Consider the following 8779-nt stretch of genomic DNA (forward strand, 5'->3'; position numbering starts at 1 on the left):
ATTTCTTAGGGTACTTTAACTTTAAGCCAGATTTGGACAGGACCTCAAACATGTGTAAAATAAGACACATGGTCCATCCTATGTCAGTGGTCTCTATTTGGGCTGTGCATTGGACCAGCCCAATTCAGGGAAGCATCCATCATCCCTACCCATCCACATCCTGGGTTGATTCAGGCTGCATGTACATGGTAGTTTAATTTAATTTTCACGACGTAGGGAAAACTGACGAGTTCCACATTATATTTGAGCTTTCGCATGATGTAAAGGCAATTTCTGGGTGTATAGTGGAATATAGTGTAAGTTTAGGTCTCATTTCTGTGTTATCCGCTGCCAGGAAGAAACGAAAACTGTTTGCAAGTAACATGGAAATGAGTGGTAAACCTGCACTGTATTCCTCTGTAGTTCCCAAAGTGGATTTCACATCACGCGAAAGCTCACATGCAATGTGGACATTAAGGGTTAGGGAAATGTCATGAAAATGGAATAAACTGCCATGTGAATGCAGCCTCTTTCAGTTTGGAATCCAGGACTGAACCAGATCCAGTTCATAGCATCAGTCTCTATGTGGGTTGGATCTGAAGGAGGGGCAGGGTCGCTGTTCACATAAGGCCAGGAGTGGAAGTGAAGGACAGAATTTGCAGCCACTTGTTTCTGTGCACCAGTGAGCAAACATACAACTGCAACTCTCTCTCTCTCTCTTTCTCGCAAATGGAGCATGCACAACAGGGATGTCAAACTGAGTTCGCTGTGCATGTGCAAGAGGCAGAGTGGGCCCTCACACACAACACGTATCTCTTTCCTTAGTGCATCTGGTTGTTGCTGCCCCCCTGCTCTGTCGGAAGTTCAACTGATACCAGGTCTAAAACATGCCTGGAAGTCGGAATCTCCACCCCCCCCCCCCTGTGATGAAAGCAAAGCACTTTGCACTTCCATCTCCCATTTTTCATTGATGGTGTTATCCAGTGCCCTTATTATTTTAGCACAAGAAATTACAAATGCACAGGAGGGCGCAGCGCAGGCGACGACCGCTCAGCCCAACATGGCCTCGCAAAACACTGGCCCCGGTGCCACTGCTGCCTCCAGGTAGGCGGCCGAGCCCGGCAGCGCCACCGCCCGAGGCTCCGTCCAGAGCAGGCTGCAGCAGGAGCTGATGACTTTGATGATGTCTGGGGATAAAGGGATCTCGGCCTTCCCAGAATCAGACAACCTCTTCAAGTGGATCGGGACCATTAATGGAGCAACTGGGACGGTGTATGAGGACCTGAGGTACAAGCTGTCCTTAGAGTTCCCCAGTGGGTACCCTTACAATGGGCCCACCATCAAATTCCTGACCCCCTGCTACCACCCCAACGTGGACCTGCAGGGGAACATCTGCCTGGACATCCTCAAGGACAAGTGGTCTGCTCTCTATGATGTCTGAACCATCCTCCTCTCCATCCAGAGTCTGCTGGGAGAGCCAAACGCCGAGAGTCCGCTGAACACGGAAGCTGCAGAGCTCTGGAAGGACCAGACAGCCTACAAGAAGTACCTTCACGAATCCTATGCAAGGCATATGAAGAACCAGGATACCTGAAGCCCCCCCTTTCCCTCCCCCTGCCCCATTTCTGTCTTCCGTCTCTCCACCCTGGTGGTATGTCTGTCTTTGCACCGCTTTCTCTGTGAATGTCACACTGTATTATAGACTTGTTTTTAAATTTATTTGGCATTTTGTCCTGTGGATTAATGTATAAATAAACCTGTTTTCTTTTTTGGTTTTTTTTCTAAAAAAGAAAAAAAAGGAATTACAAATGCACAGAAGTTTCCCCTCCTGCCTCCCCCCCCCCGCACTGTGATCCACTCACGCTCCCTCTGCTCCAGAAGGTCGAGGCTGACAGAAGAGCTTTGTGGGGTGTGGGGACAGGAGGGGTGGTTTCAATTGTGCAGGCGTAAATCTTTGCACTAATGGACTGAGAGGCTTAGCACTGCTTCGGACCCAGGCCTGAGGCTGTAGTCCATTGTGTCTGGTCCTGCCTCTACTCTGGGAGGTCCTCTGAGATGCAGAGGATGCAGCTTGGGATGCGACAGCATGTGCATGGATCAGGTGGCAGCATAGCCCTTGCCCCCATGTCCTCCTCGTGAGCTTCCCAGTGGCACCTGCTTGGCTGCAGCGGGGAAGAGGATGCTGCACGAAATGGACCTCTGGTCCGATCCAGCAGGGCTCTCCTTATAATAGTTGTGTTCTGCAGAATGCAAAGAAGAGTATATGGTGCACCAATCTGCAAGAGAATCTTAAGCCCCCCCGCCCCCTTTTGTGGTGCTGCTCAGTCTGTTACAGGATGTAGAAGGTTACTCACTTCAAACAGACACCAGCTCCCTGGTCAGCTAGGTGGGGAAGGAAGAAAGAGGAGGTGCTCCCCCTCCCTTTCCCCATATAATCAGAAAGAGCAAAATCCGTTCCCTTCCCTCTGTTCTTCCTTCCCCCCCTCCTATACACCCCCCCCCACTAGTGGTGTGGAAGATCGGAGCAAAATCTCTACAGAGCTCATTATCCCGCAGCCCCAGCACTCTGGCAAGGGCGGAGAGGTCCTGCGTGGAATGATTTGGAGATGATTTGTATTTAAGACATTCAGCTTTTCACATCGCTGGGGGAAGCACCACCAAAAAAAAAAAAGGAAGGAAGAAAGATAGAAAGAAAGAAAGAAAGAAAGAAAGAAAGAAAGAAAGAAAGAGGGGGAAAATTAAATAATTGAAATAGCAAGGTGGAGGTGGTAAGGAGGGAAAGAACTGAAGGAAAAGGAAAGGGGGAGAAGGAGGAGAAGGAAGGTAAAGGGGAGCGCTGCCACATTCAGAAATGACTATATATCCTGAACAGATTTGGCAGGTGAGAAAGTCCCAGGAGCTAACTAAAGGCTTTAAAGAAAGAAATAACCTACTGGGGAAGAGCAATAGCTCAGTGGAAGAATGCAGAAGGTCCCAGGTTCAATCCCTAGCATCTCTGGGTAGAGCTGGCAAAAGCTGGAGAGTCACTGCCAATCAGTGTTGGCGATACTGATACGATACATAGACCAATGCTCTGAAGGCAGCTTCCTGTGTTTTCTGGAACCTAATATCAACTTTTGTTTTGTTTTAGAGGTGGAGGTGCTTAGTTCAGCATGTCGAAAGCTAGAACATTCCTGAACAGAGGCGCCAGCTTGTGAGGGGGAGGGGCAATATTGTGCACATGAGACCAGAGTCCTGACATTGTGCACATGACATCACGATGTCGTTTGGCATTAGGGATGGAGCTGAACATGGCAGCCACATGGCTTCAATGGCTGGTGGCTCCTCCTTTTAAAATGCCAAGTGAACGTAGGGTTGGAAAAGGGGCAGGGAGAAGGAGATACCATGTCTTCTTCCCTTCTCCTGCTGCACTGTGAGCAGAAGGGTCCAATCCTGCTGGGTGCTGCTCTGCAAGCTTGTAGAGGAACATGCATCAAGACTGAATCCTCTCTCTGCTCACTAGCGAGTGGACAGAGGATTCAGTCTTGCTGGGGTCTGCTTCCCGAACACACCGGCAAAGAAGTGCCCTACAGTCGTAGTTTCTGCTTTGCATACAGAAATTCCCAGATTCTGTTCCAGGCACAGCTGAGAGAGAATGATGCCTGAAACCTTGGAGAGCCATTGCCAGTCACTGTAGACAACACTGGACCAATGCTCTGATGCAGTTCCTTATGTCCCTGTTCTCCATCAAGGTATATTATCAGAGTTCAAGGATGCATTCCAGCCAAGCAGAAACACTCTATATGTGTGTGTGTTTGTGAAGCAGGGCAGTGACCCAAAGAAAGGACATATGCCCCACTAGAGAGGCTTGGAGGGTCATACTTGGTTCCTGGGCTCAATGTTCCCCACTTTTAGCCTGTATCCTTCCTAAATTTTGACACCCAGGCCCAAAACAGACACGGAATTAACTTGTCTCTGTATGTGACGGACATCTTTCATAAGTTGTCCAATGGAGCAACCAAAGCAGCAGAAAACATGAAATCATAAGGTTGATCCGGACACTTGATGTGCAGGAGTACACTTGCATGGGTGTTAGTGGTGCTGCAGCATGGGAGCAGTGGATTCCACACCCTTCTTACATGTGTTCACTAAACCAAGCACATACAGCCCCTATGCATATACAAATTGTATTCATGTACAGAGCATATGCATGGACAGGGGTTGTAGTACACACGCACACTGAATCTAGTCAAAAGCATGTAGTTGCCTACTCCAGCCCATGGAAACTTTGCTCTATTACACCTTTTAGCCTTTTAGGTGCCACAAGACTCTTTTGTTGTTAATGTAAACTGAGCGTACCTGATTTCTTCTGTTAAATGGGGGCGGGGGGGGGGGGAAGGCATGTGCATGCATGTGCATGAGGCAGAGCCAGCAGCTAGGACGATTCTCTGGTGGAGAGTCCAGCTCAGGCAGCCCCAAACAATCTTTATCTTTGATTGCTCATATACTGTAACTCTACAGGAATCCACTGGTAGCAATTTGCACACAGAGGGTCTGGACCAATCTATTGATTTTTTATGTTTCTGACAGTAAACTGGATGCAGGGCTGTAGCCCTTGGGAAAGGGAGCTGACTTTCTAAGGGAGATTTCTAAGCCTTTTCTCTAAATTATTGGCTTTGATTTTTTATTTTTTTAAAAATAGCAGAAAGGATCCTTTTACTTAAAAAGAACAGCATATAAGTGTCTTAACTGTGCTTTAACAGTTTTCCATTGTAGTAACTTGCCCTGGGACCAGATGGTGAAGGGCAGGTAATAAATTGAAATGACAATAGTAATACTAATATTTACCCAATTCAGCAAGAAGTAAAACCCACTCCTTTTTTTGGGGGGGGGGGAAGATAATGAATACTAAGCTACCATAATGATTGACAAACAAATGAACATTTTTGCTAACTGAAATATGTTTTTGAACTGTGAAAAGGCCTCATGCTTGCTTTGAGGCTGCAGATATGTGAATTGTGGATAGGGAATGTCAAATTGGTCACTTTCAGTTTCTCTCATTTTTCGCAATAAAAGATTCTAGTGAAAATTCATCAAAAAATTTTCACATTTTTTGCACTTTTTCATATGCAATTTTGCATAACTTACACATTTTTGCAAGGCAATCCCCCCCATACATTTTTGCATGTTATTTTCATAAACTAATCTGTGCATGTACATAATCCAGAATTTACATTTTTGTACAGATTAGTTTACTGAAGAACTGTATTGCAAAATTTGGTTAAGTGTGAATTTCAAAGGATGGCTGCATTTTGGTCCACATATTATTTCGGAAAATGTGAAATAGGTAGGTTTGCCTTTAAATGCAAGCAGAATCAATTTTTTCCTCCCTAGTGGTGGGTGTAGAAATCTCATTTTTGCATGGCTGGGATGTAGCCTTCTGACTAAGAGTCATCTCTGTTGCTCTGATCCCCTTTTGCCTCTGGACCTGCCCACTATAGATGGGTGGCTCACAGAAGGTTGCCCATGCGACCGTGTGACCCTCAGGCTGGAAAAGATTGCCAATTTTTTTGTCTTAAGGGGCTATTGATTTCAGTCCCTCTTAAGTTTGTCATTTGCCCAAACTTTTTTTTAATACTGTTTTGGTATATTTTCATGGTGCGGAAGATAAATTTTGAGAAATCAATTGTTACAACAGTAAACAATAAGTAACTTATCATGATGAAATTACAGACTTTTATCATGCCCTGTGTTGAAGTTTCAATTGATTACTCTAAGAGATCACACCACATTTGCCCAATATTGAATCCAGTTATTCACATTTCTGCAGCAATTTGAAACTAAAAATAAAATAAAATACAACCCTCAAGAAAACCATTCAGATTGTTAGTGCAAATTTGTCCTAATTAAAAAACATATTTTTGCAAGCAGTTTCCTTAATATATTCATTTACTATTCCCCCCCCCAAATTTATTAACAGTCCCTTAACAGGAAATCCCAGGGCAGGTTACAACAATTTAAGATGCAGTGCTAAAAACAGTTTAAAACAAATGACAGCCACAAGAGGAGGGTGGGTCTTAATATATGTAGGTGCAAAGGCCAGAGTAAAAAGGCGTGTCTTCAGCATATAAAAGAAATTGCATAAAGAATGTGTGAGATACACCTCTGTGAGGACGAAATTTCACAACTTAGAGCTGCAACAGAGAACGCCCTTTCCTGGCCAACCACCACTCTGAACATCTGAGGGAGCTGAAACTACCAAGATAGCCCCCACTGCTGATCTTGAGGGTATGTACAGAAGGAGGCCATATTTCAGATAGTTGGGGCCCAAGTCATTTGTGGTTTTAAACACTAATGTGAGCACCTTAAATCTGGCCTGGAAATGAACTGACAATTAGTGCTTTAACGCAGGGGTTCTATATGTTCTAGATCAGGCACCCCCAAACTTCAGCCTTCCAGATGTTTTGGACTACAATTCCCATCTTCTCTGACCACTGGTCCTATTAGCTAGGGATGATGGGAGTTGTAGGCCAAAACATCTGGGGGGCTGCAGTTTGGGGATGCCTGTTCAGTAACCTGTAGGCTGCAATTAGGACCTGCTGCAGTTTCTGAGTTGTCTTCCAGTGCAGCGCAATGCAGAGTATGTTGCAGTAATCCAATCTAGAATGCAATTTTGCATGTTATTTTCAGCCATATATGCATTTCCATGTATACTTTCTCCTAACACATGCATATTTGCACACAACATTTGGCTGGAGAATTGCATCATGACCTCTGCCCCCCACAATCCTGCCCTGCTAAAGCAAAGGAGCTGCCCCCCCCCTCCAAAAGAAATTAGGCTTCCTTGTAATTCAAATCCTGAGTGAAGGTCCTTCTTAAAACTAAGATCTTCAGCTGCAAAAAGTCTTTCTCAGCCTTAAAGCTCTGTGCATTTTTCTTTGAAGAATAAAAAAATTAAACATTGCCCTTACCATAATGCAGAAATGTAGACAGTTCCTGCTAATACAGCCCACCTCTCCCTCCTCCTCAGTCCCTGCATTCCCTGGAGTCATGCAGATGACCCATTAAGCAGTGCATTAAGACTGGAGAGAGCAGAGGCTTTATTTAAATGTGTCCATCTCTGATCTAAAATCAAGTCAGATTAGCTTGTACTTTAGCCTTTATCCAGAGCTAACGAGTCAGAAGAGGCAGGGAAGCTAAAGCCCCAAAATCAATAGCTTAGGATCATCATCAGTCTTGTATTCATTGCTTTGCCTCCCTTCAGTGCCCAAGAAAAAGCTTCCAGACACTCCAGCACAGACACTCTTCAACTGGCTTAGAGTACAGCTGGGGGAGAGATACTCCCCCAGTTCGCACTCTAATGCAAAGCTCACTAATTTGCACTTCACAAAGCAATGTACAATTTGGAATGCAACTATCCTATGAAATCTACACTTCTCCAAATTGTCCCCAAATTCCTTTGGGAAGGGCAATAGCTCAGCAGTAGAGCAATTGCTGTGAATGCAAAAGATCCCAGGTTCAATCCCCAGCTGGGAGACTCTCCTGCCTGAAACCTTGCTCAGCTGCTGCCAGTCAGTATAGACAATATTGAGCTTGTTGGACCAATGGTCCAACTCATAATAATGCAGCTTCCTATGTTCCTCGTGCACTTCTCCAACCAGATTATGTGTACAAAAATGTGTATATCAGGTGAAAGTGTACATACAAATGCATGCATTATAGAAAAGAATACACCCAGAAAAGCCTCATAGCAAGGGAAATTGCTTGCAAAAATGCAAACTTGAGGGGAAATTGCTTACAAGAACTTGCATTAGGAGAAATTTGCACTAAAATGCTGATTAGGTTGCATTATTATTTTTGGAAAAAGAATTGCAAACTTCTCCACGGAAATGTGGAGAATCGAATTTAAGATGCAAGAAACAGATAAAATGAAATGGCCATAATAATAATAATTTGTTATTTATACTCCGCCCATCTGGCTGGGTTTCCCCAGCTACTCTGGACGGCTTCCAACCGGATATTAAAAAAATACAAACCTAGCTTAAGTAAGGTTTTGCACAATGCCACCTTTGCACAACTCAAGTTCTTGCACTGAAATGGCAGAGGCAGCCAGAACATAGGGAACCGCTTTACACCAGATTGGATTATTTATCCATCTAGGCAATATTGTCTACTCTGCTGGACAGCGCCTTTCTAGGGTTTTACATGGAGGTAGCTGCTACCTAATATCTATAATTGGAGATGTCAGAAATTAAACCCAGAATCTTATGCATGTAAATCAGGCATTCTACCACTGAGACTGGACTAGAGCCCATGGATTTCCTCATGCTACTAGCTGCAGTGACTCCAGCTCCATGGTCAGATGGGACCATGGCTCACTGGTAGAGCATCTGTTTTGCATGCAGAAGGTCTCAGGTTCAATCCCTGGCATCTCCAGGTAGGGCTGGCAATGTTTCTGGTCTGAAACTGTGAAGAGCAGCTTCTATTCACTATAGACCAGACACCCCCAAATTTGCCCCCCCAGATGTTTTGGGACTACAATTCCCATCATCCCTGACCACTGGTCCTGTCAGCTAGGGATGATGGAAGTTGTAGTCCCAAAACAGCTGGAGGGCTGAGTTTGGGGATGCCTGCTGTAGACAATACAGTGCTAAATGGACCTATGGTCCAGTTCAATACAAATGGCAAGTCCCTCTGTTTCTATGAATGCCAGTTGATTCCCATAGATATCTGGTTATGAACTTTATTATTTTCTCTCTTTAAAAACATAAACACTCAACATACGCACACACTTTTACAGACAAAAGGAACAATACATTCT

At 44.7% G+C, this 8779-nt stretch overlaps 1 pseudogene; it reads left to right on the forward strand.

Annotated features, from left to right (window-relative positions):
* The first annotated feature begins 1039 nt into the window (after positions 1–1039).
* LOC118083914 (ubiquitin-conjugating enzyme E2 C-like) lies at positions 1040–1573 on the forward strand (annotated as a pseudogene).
* Positions 1574–8779: the final 7206 nt, after the last annotated feature.

The sequence above is a fragment of the Zootoca vivipara genome, chromosome Z (genome assembly GCF_963506605.1).
Source record: "Zootoca vivipara chromosome Z, rZooViv1.1, whole genome shotgun sequence".
NCBI lineage: Eukaryota > Metazoa > Chordata > Lepidosauria > Squamata > Lacertidae > Zootoca > Zootoca vivipara.